Below are 14,380 nucleotides of genomic sequence, written 5' to 3'. Positions count from 1 at the left end.
TATCCGTAAGACGGCACCTCCGACAGTGCAGCACTCTCTCAGTACTGCACTGGAAGTGTTGGCCTGGATTACCTGCTCAACTCCCTCAAGTGGGACTTGAACCCACAACCTTCTGACTGAGGTGCGAGCATGTTACCTATTGCACCATGGCTGACCAGTTGGGCCTCTATTATGTATAATCTTCCACAGGGCCCCTATAGTTATCAAGAAAGAGATCCTGGACTTCCCATGAACAACACCAGGAGAGATCGACTCGTGTAATATATAAAGCTACTCTATGAATGAATAAGATGCGGAGGCGGTAACCCAGTCGGAGTGTTCCGATACCCAGGCAGAACGGCCAACTCCTCTTTGGACATATTCCTGGAGGTTTCATCACATGACCTCCAACCCCTCCACCAACACGTTCATCCTGAGGGCACCCCACCTTCCCATCCTGATTGGAGAGCGGAGTCATTTCCTTACCCACGCAGGTGATTCTTGATTCCCAGTCAGATAACCATTTTATCCTTTCTCCAATATTTTTATCATCAATAAACAGAAGTACTCAGAGAAAATGAAGACGACAATTTATTTTAATGCTCCTGTGATTTTTCTGCTTGCAGCAGTGTCGTGGAGATTTATCTTTATTTGGTGTAGACTCCAGGATAATCCTGGAGCGTTGGCAGCCCTATATCCAGGGCGGGCCAGTTTTCCCCACAATTTCATTTTCGAACCAGATTCCCAGACCTTTTACAATGGTGGTTGGAGATTTGGGAAGAGGAATGCTGACCCCAACAATGAAAATTAACACTGCGCGGACATGGGCAAGAACCCCTATACCAGTGTGGCATTACCCCATCTCACACTAGACACTCCTTGTGAGCTGGGAGAGTGAGAACGACCATTTTTAAGCACCTGATTGAGAGTTAGTTTTGTGCTGTGGGTCTGGGTTGGAAAGAGTGGAGATTATCCTCTAACCAGTAAAGGCAGCAGGGAGTGTAAAAAAAAGAAAGGGAGAAAAAGAGTATAGAGTCTTCCATTTCATCAGGCTGGGTCAAATCCATACCTTGAATCCCAAAAGCCCAAAGAAGAAAGCTCAATTTGTTTTAGTTTGGGTCTTTTTGTTCCCCACTCCAATGTTCTCCTTGCCTGAAGGCATTGATTCAAAGAGATTCCTCACCCTGATTGGCTGCTGTTCTTGTATGCCCAGCCAATGCATGTTTTCGTTACTTGACCGTGGTAGGGTAGGGAAGTGGAGTTTTTGTTTCATTTCCAAGTATAATTGTAAATTTTTATATTCAAAATACATTGAAAAGCAGTTCAGTACAGTTGGATGTGGTCAGCAATTTAATACAATACAGTTGGATACTGACAGCAGTTCCATTCAATACATTTGCTTGCTTTACATTGCAGAGGTACAATTCAGGATACATTGTAATACAGTCATCAAATTACAGTACATGGAATGGGTGAGGTTACAGTTAGATTTCTTTGCAACATACATTACTGAACAGAACTTGCATTACATGGTGCTTTATATATACAAAAAGATTACAAGTACAGCCCAAGGGGAGTTTTATACTGATTCCAGCCTAGGGGTGGAGTTGGGAAAGGGATATTGAGGGAGTGTTGGGTTGAGGGTGGGGGATTGGAAAACAGCATCAAAAATTTGAATCCACTCCTCATAACTGCACTTTCCAGACAGGATGTCCAGATGGTGATCAGGAGCAAGAATCTTCAGCTAACTTGCCACCGCACTAGCCAAGAGTCAGAGGCCAACTCTATTCCCCCCCACTGCTCCCCTTGCTGAGATTAGCAAACACTGAGCAGACCAAGCATCGAATCTGGGATTTTCTGCTCTGTTGGCCTCAGTACCATTAACAATGTTTAGTACAGAGGAGATCAGACATTGAATTTGCCTCAGTAGGTAGCACCCCTACCTGAGGTCAGAAGATCATGTATGCAAATCCCACTCCAGAGACTGCAGCACAAAATCCAGGCCAACACTAGTTGAATACTGAAGGAGCACTACACTGGTAGAGGTTCGTCTTTCTGATGGGACGTTCAACCGTGGCTCCATCTGGCCTCGCTAGCGGCCGTAAAATATCCGATGGGACTATTGAAAAGAGGTCAGTCCTCTACATGTTCTGGCCAATATTTATCAGAATGATACTAGGGCTAAATTATACAAACAGGCTGCTTCGACTAGGTTTGTATTCCTTGAGTAAAGAAGGAAAAAGGGTGATCGAATTGAGATGTAGGTTAAAAGGAATTGGTGAGGAAAAATATTTCCTCTGGTCAGGGAGCCTAGAAGTAGTATGAGAATAATAGGTGCAGGAGTTGGCAACCTGGTCCCTCGAGCATGCTCCACCAATTAATAAGATCATGGCTGACCTGATAATGAACTCAGCTCCCTTCCCTGCCCGCTCAAAAACCTATCACCAGCTTAAATATATTCAATGACTGCAGCGCTCTGGGACAGAGTTCCATAGATTTACAACACTCGAGAAGAAATTCCTCATCTCAGTTTTAAATGGGCAGCCCCCTATTCTGAGACTAAGTCCTCTGCATCCACCTGGTCAAGCTCTCATTATCTTGTCAATATCTCACATTCTTCTGAACGCCAATGATATAGGCCCAACCTACCTTCATAAGTCAACCCCCTTAGCTCCAGAATCAACCTAGTAAACTTTCTCTGAACAACCTCCAATGCAAGTATATCCTTCCTTAAATACGGAGACCAAAACTGTACACAGTAATCCAGGTGTGGCCTCACCAATACCCTGTACAGTTGTAGCAGGACTTCCCTGCTTCGATACTCTATCCCCCCTTGCAATAAAGGCCAACATGCCATTTGCCTTCCTGATTACTTGCTGTCGCTGCATACTAACTTTGTTTCTTGCACAAGGACCCCCCCGCCCCGCAGCATTTTGCAATTTATCTTCATTTAAAATTATAATTTGCTTCTCAATTATTGCTGCCAAAGTGGATAACCTTACATTTTCCCACATTATACTCCAGCTGCTAAATTTTTGCCCACTTAGCTTGTCTATATCCCTTTGCAGATTGTGTCCTCCTCACAATTTGCTTTCCCACCCATCTTTGTATCAGCAAACTTGGCTACATTACACTCGGTCCTTTCATCCAAGTCATTAATAGATTGTACATAGTTGAGGACCCAGCACCGATCCCTGCAGCACCCCACTAGTTACTGTTCGCCAAGTGGAAAATTACCCATTTATCCCGACTCTTGTGTTAGCCAATCCTCTATCCATGCTAATATATTACCCCCAACCCCGTGAACTTTTATCTTGTGCAGTAACCTTCCATGTGGGAGATTACTGGTGGACAGACGTGTTTCACAGCCACTGCGGAGGATGGAGGAGCGTCCTGGGCAGCGCACAACCTCCCTGCAGACTTACTCAAGTACATGTGCGGGTGGAGAGATTTGGCTACCGAGTCGGCGGCAGGGCACCTTTGGGTGGAAGGGCTTTTTTTTTTTTACTGTCTGGGGTTGCGGTGAGTTTTAGGTGCCATCTTTGGGCAACATGAGTCCACCTGCCTCCGGGAGCAGGGAGTGACAGGGGCATGGCTTCCTCGACGTCACAACGCTTTCCATTGTCCCCTGTGGGGCAGGGAGAATGCACAGCAGCCAGCTTACTGCAGGTAGGCCATCAGGTGCTGGATGGTGACCAGTGACAAATATACAAGGTCCAGGTCAATCATTGGAGCAGTAAAAAATTGTCTACCGAAGATTACAAAATATTTGTTCAATGTCTGCCATTTCCCTGTTCCCCAGTCTCATTCTCTAGGGGGCCAACATTTACCTTAACTATTCTTTCTTTATGTACCCGTAGAAAATTAAGACAATTACAACTAACCCTTGAGGGATATTAAATATGGATCACATTTAGTGAAGTTACAGTACACAGAGGCCAAAACATACCTACCTGCAGTGGCCAATTAAGGAGATGCTGCTTTGGTCTATTCCCTTGGCACTGGAGAGAGACTAGAACCTGCTCACACAACTTCCTGGCTGACTGAATGCTGGATGTCTGTAACCCCATCTACCTTCTGCAGAAAGATGGCAGCAGCTCCTTATTACTTACATCCATTTAAAGGCACAATATTTAATCCAGAGGAGTGGAGATTTAATAGAGACTTTCAAAAAGTTATGAAGGTTTTCATAAGGAATGGGAAGGAGAACACTTTCTAGCAGAAGGGTCAGTCACCAGATGATAGATTTAAAGTACTAAAGGTTATACTTTCCATAGAGGGAGTGCAGCAAAGGGTCACCAGACTGATTCCTTGGGATGGCAAGACTCGTATGAGGCGAGAAATCAGTCAACTAGGCCTGTATTCACTAGAGTTTAGCAGAATGAGGAGAGCTCAGTGAAATATATAAAATTTTGATGGGGTTGGACAGACTGGATATTGCCCCTGGCTGGGAAGTCGAGAACAAGGGGTCAGTGTCTCAGGATAAGGGGTAGGAAATTTAGGACATGAGAAATTTCTTCAGAGGGTGGTGAACCTGTGGAATTCTCTACCACAGAAGGCTGTGGAAATTAAGTCATGGAATATATTTGATATATAGCAAGACAAAAAAAAAAAAAAAAAGAGTATGGAGAGAAAGCAGGAATATGGTGAGGAGAGGAGAGAGAGAGGATCAGACATCATCATATTGAATGGTGGTACAGGATCAAACAGCCTACTACTGCTCCTATTTTCCATGCTTCAATATTAAATACAGGCAAAAAGGGTCAAGTGGCCTCCTACCCTGCTGTATGCATGCAGGTTCCATCCTTTTAAACTCAGGTACTGCTGAGTTTCAATTGACCCCAAAGTGGCAGGTGGTGAGAATCAGTAAAATCCCACTCTCCACTCTCCACTCTCCACTCTCCACTCTCCACTCTCCACTCTCCACTCTCCACTCTCCACTCTCCACTCTCCACTCTCCACTCTCCACTCTCCACTCTCCACTCTCCACTCTCTTGTGCGGTCAGGTTTGTCAATCAAATGAAGGTGAAAGGAAATAGGCAGCAGGTGCCGGGAGTAAAGGAGATGCTAGGGTCAGTGAGTCACTGTCTTTTGGGAGACAGCCCAGTTGAATGGCACCATTACCAGCAAAACAGAAACAGTTTGCAAACACATTTATATAATCTGCAGTAACTCAACCCTGGCCCTCATTTTCTCTGCTGAATGGTTGACTCACACCAATAGTTACAAGGGTGTTGGCTGCCCTTTGCTGCCCAAACTCATTCATTCTTCAACTGTGAGCATTAGCAGTCTTGCTCTACCAAGGAGGGCCTCACATTCAGACCCAATTTTTCACTCAATATTGTGTTCCAGCTGCGATTTCAAACTTCCAACAATGATCTGCACACTACTGGGACCAATTTGGAAAATAAAACAAAACCCTGTGGCCTTTAATTGTTAAAAAATATATCAGATGGGCAAAAGGCCATTTCATTGAATCAGAGAACCGGGACCGACTAATGTGCTGGAAATAGTCAGAGAGAATCGGGGCTCATTAGGGAAAGTGGGAGTGGGATGGTTGCCGTGACCAGTATCATAATAGCACAAGCAGCTGCAATAGGAATGGAGTCTTTTTTTTTTTATATAAACACTTGTTACAAGGGAAATGTGGAATGTAAACACAGGAGGGGCCTTTGAAACAACTGAAGTTCAAAACACCAAGACCAAAGACTGATTCAAGCAAGTCACATTTCAAATTTATTACTCCATTTTTTGACAAATGGTGGAAAAGCCCAAATGAGAAAGGATTCAGGTGTGTTTCCTGAAGAGGAAGAAGGCCACCAGAGTGGCTGAGATCATGGCCCCAGCTACCAACATCACAACCAGAAGCACCTCACCTGCAGAGAATGAGAAGCCATTGAGTCAGGAGTCACTAGACTGGAATTGGGTTCTCAAAATCAACACTCACCTGGAGAAGAACTCGGAATCTCCTCACGAGGCTCGACAGCTTCACTTCCCATCGAATGGACCAGGTCCTTCAGATCAGCATCCAGAATGATCAGGGGCCCAAGGGAGGCTTCACCCTCCCACACAGGCTCCGACTCTGCAACAAGTCATTCCATCCAGTTACAAACAAACATCGAACAATAGTCCCAACACCACCACAACATACCCAGCTCAGATAGGACCTCTCTCCTGCCCCTGGAGTGAAGTCTTCCTCCAGATCGCAATCTCGAGGCTCCGCAGTTGCCCCCATCACAACATGCACAAACCTCAGTGGATCCTTCCACCATGGACAGGTCCAATTCAGTCACCAGGGACCATCTAAACAAACAAGGAAGCACACCATTGGCATATGGATGCATTCTGACCAAAGAGGATCACCATTGTTGGTTAGATTTCACTCACTGGTTGGCTGGCTTCTGGAAGGAACAAGCTTTGTTGACTGAATCTGGCCTTTGATCTGCTGCAGCTACTTTCAGGTGGCAAGTGATGAAGATCTGCAGGAGACACATGCACGAGTTACTCAGTGTCAAACGCTCACTGTCTCAACATCTGGTCTCCTCTTACCAAGTCCCTGTCATCCTCAAAGAAGCGGAATGCATCCAGCTTGAACTGAAGCTTATCCAGGTGATCTCGCGGTGACGAAGGACGAAAAGGAGTCTTCGTCTCGGCTGTCCAACAGGCAACTGGAAAGAGGGTCAGAAAGAGCTGCATCATTAAGAATGGATTCCCTCCGCCAAACAGTTATGTGTGTGACATATGCAGCCCAGATAAAGACCTTACCCGTTGAAGTCAATAATGTTGTATCTGGGGGTGGAGTCCTGGTCTGGGCTCAGTGTAGCTATACAGCGGTCAATATAGAGCTTCAGAGGCATGTGGTTCACGGTCATCACAGAGGCCTCGATGTTAATGAGGTCACCCAGGTGGTAGATATTGGAGGTACGCTCTGCACTCCAGTTAGCTGGAAAGGGAAAGGGAATGAGAGCAGGAACACAAGCTTTGGGTTCCTCACTTGATTCCAAGGAATGGGTAAAACATGCATGGTAGACAATTGACAATCACTTACCAGTCATCAGACGCAGGGAGAATGACAGACGTCCCTCTCCGGCCTTGGTGGAGGAGAAGGGGACCCAGGTGGGCTTGATCGCATTGCTGCTCACTGTCCTCTTCCTGTGGGAAGAAGAAAGGCCAGTTTTACTTCCAATTCACAACCCCATCAGAGGAAAGGAGAGCCTGTCAATCATCCACCTTACCTGGGATAATGGCACACAATAGGGACAACTGCTCCACTGGTTCTCACAATGACTCCTCCAATACGGCTTGGCCTGTAGTACAGGTGGCTGGTGTAAATCAGCAGGTCATCCGTCCTCTGGGAGAGAAAATGTGATCTGGTCAGGGTCAGGTACAGAACAAGGGAGTCATTCTTGGACAAGAGAGCAGTGTTTAGAGAAACACAGCAATTCATACTTCTATTAATTAGAGTCCCAGCCCTATCCAAATCCATTTGAAGAGATATTGTAGGCCTCTGCAGGGAAGTGACCCACAATCATCCACTTGTGCATTTATATAAAACTCACTTGACATAGTAAAACATTAAGACACTTCACAGGGTGGTTCAGAAAAAAAAGTTTGGCACCAAATCAATGCAAGATATTTGACCAAAGGCTTGGCCACAAACAAAGTTTTAATAAGTGCCATAAATAGATGGAGTGGTAGAGGCAGAGGGGTTTAGGGATGGAAGACAGAAATAAGGATAACTGCTCCATTGGGTCTCAGTACTTTATGGTCACTTATGGTGATGCAGTCTGTGATGTATGTAAACATGTCTAACCACCAGAGGACTTATCCCCTGGAGTCCCAAGGGACCCCACAATGCCATGCGAGCATCTGTATATATAAAAAAAAAAGGAGGTCTCAGGCTGGAGAGGCACTGTGATCTGTAATAAAAGGACTATGGTCACATCTTACTTTGAGCTTGCAGTATCTAGTCTGACTATTCAAAACATAACATTCTAAAATGTCAACAATCCTGAGAATCCCTTCAAAGGATTGTCTTCAGTCTAGGTTTCCTCAGTACAATTTCACCATAAGCATGTTCTGCCTTTAGTCTAGAGGCACCTCAATTTGATGAAAAATGCCTCAATCTTTCCAAGCATTTTTGCATAAAGAACACTTGAATATTTAGTAATCAGTTCCCATGATTCTTTCTACAAGTCAAAAACAGCATGGAACTCCAACTGTGTCCCAACCAATCTCAGAAAATCAAGGCTAAACCACCAAATGTACAGCAAAAAAGTCACTCATGTAGCTGCAACCCTTCATCTCACCCTCCACTATTACATTGCTCAAGGCAGTCTCATAACCTTGTACTTCAGTCCAGATGCCCAGTTTTGATTCAATCAATAAGAGGTTGAATCAGGGAAAGAAACCTCAATGGAGAATCTCATTTAAACAAGCCTCACTAAAATATTCTGAACATGAAGTCCAATCAAAATGAAAGCTTACATTATCATATTGTTTCAGGTCCAAATATTTCATAGAATGTTCAGCACAAATAGTCCATTCAGCCCAACTAATCTATGCCAGTATTCCTCCTCCCAGGGGCCCATTGTTTGCAGAAGGTTTTAGATCAAGAATCACATTACCTTTACTGTGCTGTCACATTCATGGAGCCCATAATGAAATAGGACAGTGTGGTTCTGAGAGTAGACCCCAGTTGGCCAACAACCTGTTGACCCCAGGGTCAGATCAGCTGCTTTAATCAGGTGCCTGGTTCCAAATAAATCCATCTGTACTCTGACCAGCAGGTTCTGCTCTCCACACTGCACCATCACAGTCTGCAGTGGAGACACACTTCGCCCCTCAGACTTACTGAAACCAGAACCAAAAGCTGGGCCTGGAGGGACACGAGTGGCCTTCTGAATGCTCCATGGGAAGTCCCAGTTTCTAAACCGCTGCCTAGTATCAGAGCAACAAACAGCTCCAATCAAAACCAACAGAGGCCCCAAACCCTTCACTAGTTGCCCCATAATACAAACTACTGCAGCTCAACTGTGCTCTGTGGGGAGTCCCCTGATCCCCTTTTATACACACAGCCTGCCATCACCTGAAAACAATTGGAGCAGGTGTGGCTAAACTAAACCAATAGCCTATCCAACAATCTTACTAATTGGTTGTTTCCAGAAAGTTTTTCACACAGACTGGGTCAGTGATCGGGAGATGCTCCAGGCTGGAGACTATCTGGGTCTATGGGAACAAGACAAGTTCAGCTTTTGTTTTTTGATGTACTGAAGATTTACTGAAACAGAATATAATGAAAGAAACATATACAGACACCTAAAGAACATACATTCTATTCAAACTATGTAAATTTAATCAAACTTTACAACTTCAGATAAATACAGAGCTATATTTTATTAAGAGCTTTGATAATGTTTCACTGAAAGAAGTCTATTTCCATCTCCGTACCACTGCCCGACTCCGCCCCTGCCTCGGCTCCTCCAACCCTGCAACGCTCCGAGATCTCTGCGCTCCTCCAATTGTTAACTCTTGCGTCTCCCTGATTTCGATTGCTCCACCATTGCTGGCTGTGCCTTCAGCTGCCTTTGCCCTCAGCTCTGGAATATCCTCCCTGAGCCTCTCCTCCTCTCTGCCTCTCTCCTCCTTTCAGACGCTGATGAAAGGTCATCGACATTAAATTCTGACGAAAGTTCATCGACCTGAAACGTTAACTGTGTTTCTATCTCCAAGATGCTGCCTGACCTGCTGAGTATTTCCAAAATTTTCGATTTTTATTTCAAATTTCCACTCCTGGAGTATTTTGCTTTTGTCCTCCTGTAAGACGCTCTTTAAGACCTATCTATTTGACATGTTTTTGATCACCTGTTCTAATATCTCCACTTGTGACTCAGTGTCAAATTGTGTTTGATAACTTTCCTGTGAAGCACCTTGGGTCATCTTACGATGTTAAAGGTGCTACATAAGTGCAGGTTGTTGTTGGTTTTAAAGCTGTATATGGGCTCTTTTATAATCCTTTTGGTGCAAGACTCGAAAACGATTGGAGACTTGTTTAGAGTGAGATTGGATTCAGATCTAAACAGGATAACGCGCCTACAACCTGATGCAGTCTGTAGTGACCTGTTGAGGTCCAATAGCTGATTGCATGTTGAGAATTGGTCAAGTCTTGGTTTATTTTAATAAATCAATAGAAGTAACACTGGATTGCCCAGTTCCACCAACAGAGAGGCAACTGCATAAGTGCCCCTCAAACTGAGGCAGTACCACTAATATAATTAAACATCATCACCTATTAAACTAAAATAAACTCATAATGTAAATCACAATATTATTACTCGTGTCGATAAGACTTTCCTTTCCCTGCGGTACCCATCGGTTGCAGGAGGACTCGAGTGTACCTATGGGCACCGCGTGCTCCCTCTCCAGGGCCACCTGAGCATGGACAAGACTGTGGAGGAGAGACAGGAAGGCTGAGTGACCCCTCGCAATCCGTGGGCTGCACTCAGTCTGGGCCTTCGCCAGGCCCTGGGTCAGAGGTTAAGTTATTACTGAAGTCTCCTTCTCTCTCGATTATCATTGAAAATTCTTTTGCCAATTGAGCTTCCCTCCGCACCCACTCCTGGCTCCTGAACTCACCCCCATCCCCAATTCCAGCACCCTGCTAACTATCCCCTGCCCCCTCCCCCGACTGATGCTGCCAGCTACTGACCCCATCCCATCCACAGTTCCTTCACCCCAACATCTGTTACCTACATCCTAGCCCCACCCAGCCCACCCCCCCCCATCCTCATTCCCGCACCTTTCCCCTTCAATTGGCCACGATATGCCCCAGCACCTCACCACTCGCACTGCTCCCCACTCCCTGTCCGAACCCTGCCAAACCAGCTGGCCCCTGCCCCAAACCCCCTTCTGTTACTCTGGGATCTCCCCGTGCCCTCCTCCCCCTCTCCAACCATCCCTTGCCCACTCCTTAGTCTCAGCCCTGGAATCCCAGCTCCTGATCTATGACCCAATGGCTCACTCAGGGTGGACAGGATGGAAATGAACCAGACAGGCAAGCAGACACCACATTTAACTTCTGAACTTGTCCAGATCTTACTAATCTTGGCGATGGTGCTGATCAATTTGCCTTAGTGTCTCTCGGTAATGGATGGGTGAGAAAGTCAGTCAATGCCCTGCTATAATTCCTGGCCTTGCTGATTAATTGGTTTATGGAGTGCTGTGCTGTGTTGTTCATGACCTTGGCAGGAAGATGTGGAGGAAGCTGGCTGTGGTTTATTGGGGGGATTAACCGCCGCCTCAGGAACTTGTGGTTTGGTTTCGGCAGAAGCTGTGCTCAGGTAGTGTGGCGCGGCCCCATTGGAGGAAGTGTCCCGATGCGTCATGTTTTAGTGTGGTTTTACTACGGTAAAATGGACAATCCATTTGTACACCCAGTGAAAAGAAAGAACGAACTTGGGCTGGATTTTGGGGTCATTTGCGACCGGGTTTTTGCCGGGTTTTGACCCTCCGCGGCGAAAAATCTGTCGGTCAGCTGTTTTTCACCCTGCCGCGATCCTCGATTCGTTTTTTGCGGTGGCGCTTAGAAACACCGGGGAGAGCTGCGCCAGGTGTGCACCGGCTCACATTGTGACACCGCTGCGAGTTTCGAGTCTCACTCGACCCGTACGCCGCGAAACGCGCCCCACGATGACCACCAGGGAAAACACAGCCCTGTCGGCGGTGGTGAGTTGGATAAACTGGAAAGTTAAAATTTTTAATGTTTTAATTTTTGCAGCAATTTGTGAGGTAAGGGTGTTGTCAATGTTTCTTTAATGATTTTTTGATGTTTTTTTCCCTCCCAAGGCCTCTCTCTGAGCGCTCCTGGCCCCGCACTAAAGTTGGCGAGGTTCCTGTTTTTGCGCTGCAAAAGTAGTTCAACGCCTCCCTTTGTGCTCCACCTCATGTTGAAAGTTAAGCAATTAATCGCTAACGTTAATTGGGCAGTAAATTTCCTGCCTCGCCTCTGTTTTCGCCCTGAAAACGGAAAGCCGAAGATCTCGCCCCTTGTGTCTATATAGCACATTTCACAACCACGGATTATCCAAAAGCACTTTACAGTCAATTCAGTATTTTTCAAGTATGGTCACTGTTGTAATGTCAGAATTACAGGCAGAGTCTCAGTTTAACGTCTTATCCGTAAGACGGCACCTCCGACAGTGCAGCATTCTCTCAGTACTGCACTGGAAGTGTTGGCCTGGATTACCTGCTCAACTCCCTGGAGTGGGACATGAACCCACGACCTTCTGACTCAGAAGGGAACATGTTACCCATTGAGCCATGGGTGACCTGTTGGGCCTTTATTGTGTATAATCTTCCACAGGGCCCCTATAGCGATCAAGAAAGAGATCCTGTCCTTCCCATGGACAACACCAGGAGAGATTGCTTCGTGTAATATGTAAAACTACTCTATGAATGGATAAGATGCGGAGGCGGTAACCCAGGCAGAATGTTCCGATACCCAGGCGGAGTGGCCAACTCCTCTTTGGACATATTCCTGGAGGTTTCATCACATGACCTCCAACCCTTCCACCAACACGTTCATCCTGAGGGCACCCCACCTTCCCACCCTGATTGGAGAGCGGACTTGCTTCCTTACCCACTCAGGTGATTCTTGACTCCCAGTCAGACAACCATTTTATCCTTTCTCCAATATTTTTATCATCAATAAACAGACGTGCTCAGAGAAAATGAAAAAGACAATTTATTTTAATGCTCCTGTGATTTTTCTGCTCACCGACAGTGTCCTGGAGATTTAATCTTTATTTTGTGGAGACTCCAGGGTAATCCTGGAGCGTTGGCAACCCTATATCCAGGGCTGGCCCGTTTTCCCCACAATGTCATTTTCATACCAGATTCCCAGACATTTCACATTATTGGGTGGAGATTTGGGAGAGAAATTCTGACCCCAACAATGAACATTAACACCGAGCAGACATGGTCAAGAACCCCTACACCAGTGTAGCATTACCCCATCTCACACTAGACACTCCTTGAGAGCTGGGAGAGAGACCGACCATTTTTAAGCACCTGATTTATGAGTTAGTTTTGGGCTGTGGGGTCTGGGGTGGGAAGAGTGGAGATTATCCTAAAACTTATTTCAGCCAAGGCCATTAAAAGCAGCAGGGAGTAAAAAAGAATGGGAGAGAAAGAGTTTTGTGTCTTCCATTTCATCAGGCTTGGTCAAATTCATACCTTGAATCGCAGAAGCCAAAGAAGAAAGTTCAGTTTGTTTTAGTTTGGGTCTTTTTGTTCCCCACTCCAATGTTCTCCTTGCCTGAAGGCTTTGATTCGTAGAGATTTCTCACCTTGATTGGCTGAGCTCACAAGCCCAGCAGCCAATGAGTATTTTCACTCTATTTGAGTGTAGTGGGGCTAGAAGTGGAGTTTTTTTTATTTCAAAATATACTTCATGAATATAAAATTTACAAAATACATTGGAAAGCAGTTCAGTACATTTGGAGGTGGTCAGCAATTCCATACAATACATTTAGATACTGACGGCAGTTCCGTTCAACACAGGTGCTTGCTTTACATTTCAGAGGTACAATTCAGGATACATTGTAATACAGTCATTAAATTACATATGGCACCATACAGTACATGGAATGGATGAGGTTAGTTAGATTTCTTTGCAACATACATTACTAAACAGAACTTGCATTATACATGGCGCTACATAGATGTTTTCAGATCATGATGCTTTACATATATAAAAAGTTTACAAATACAGCCCGCGGGGAGTTTTACACTGATTCCAGCCCCTGGGTGGAGCTGGGAGATGGAGTGTAGGGTTGGGGGGGGGGGAAATAGCAAAACAGCATCATAAATTTGAATCCACTCCTCACAACTGCACTTTCCAGACAGGGTGTCCAGATGGTGAGCAGGAGCAAGAATCTTCAGCTAACTTGCCTCCTCACTAGCCACGGGTCAGAGGCCAACTCTGTTCCACTTGCTGAGATTGGCAAACACTGAGCAGACCAAGCATCAAATCTGGGATTTTCTGCTCTGTTGGCCTGAGTACCACAAGAGTCAGTGTCTTTAAAAATGTTTAGTACCGAGGAGATCAGACATGGAATTTGCTTTAGTGGGTAGACCCCCTACCCAAGGTCAGAAGATCAGGTATTCAAATCCCACTCCAGAGACTGCAGCACAAAATCCAGGCCAACACTAGTTGAGTACTCAGTCTCAGAATAAGGGGCCGCCCATTTAAAACTATGTCCCCCATGAGTGGAAATATCCTCTCTGCATCCACCTTGTCAAGCTCCCTCATTATCTTATGATTCAATATCATCTCTTATTCTTCTGAACACCACTGATATAGGCCCACCCTACCTTCATAAGTCAACCTCCTTAGCTCCAG

The 14,380-nt window shown here is 45.5% G+C and overlaps 1 pseudogene; it reads right to left on the bottom strand.

Annotated features, from left to right (window-relative positions):
* Positions 1–5,766: 5,766 nt before the first annotated feature.
* LOC139276808 (zona pellucida sperm-binding protein 3-like) lies at positions 5,767–11,363 on the bottom strand (annotated as a pseudogene).
* Positions 11,364–14,380: the final 3,017 nt, after the last annotated feature.

Source organism: Pristiophorus japonicus, chromosome 12 (assembly GCF_044704955.1).
Source record: "Pristiophorus japonicus isolate sPriJap1 chromosome 12, sPriJap1.hap1, whole genome shotgun sequence".
In the NCBI taxonomy this organism is placed as follows: domain Eukaryota; kingdom Metazoa; phylum Chordata; class Chondrichthyes; family Pristiophoridae; genus Pristiophorus; species Pristiophorus japonicus.
The sequence above is the reverse complement of the archived record's forward strand: the minus strand, read 5'-3'. Positions and strand labels throughout refer to the sequence as shown.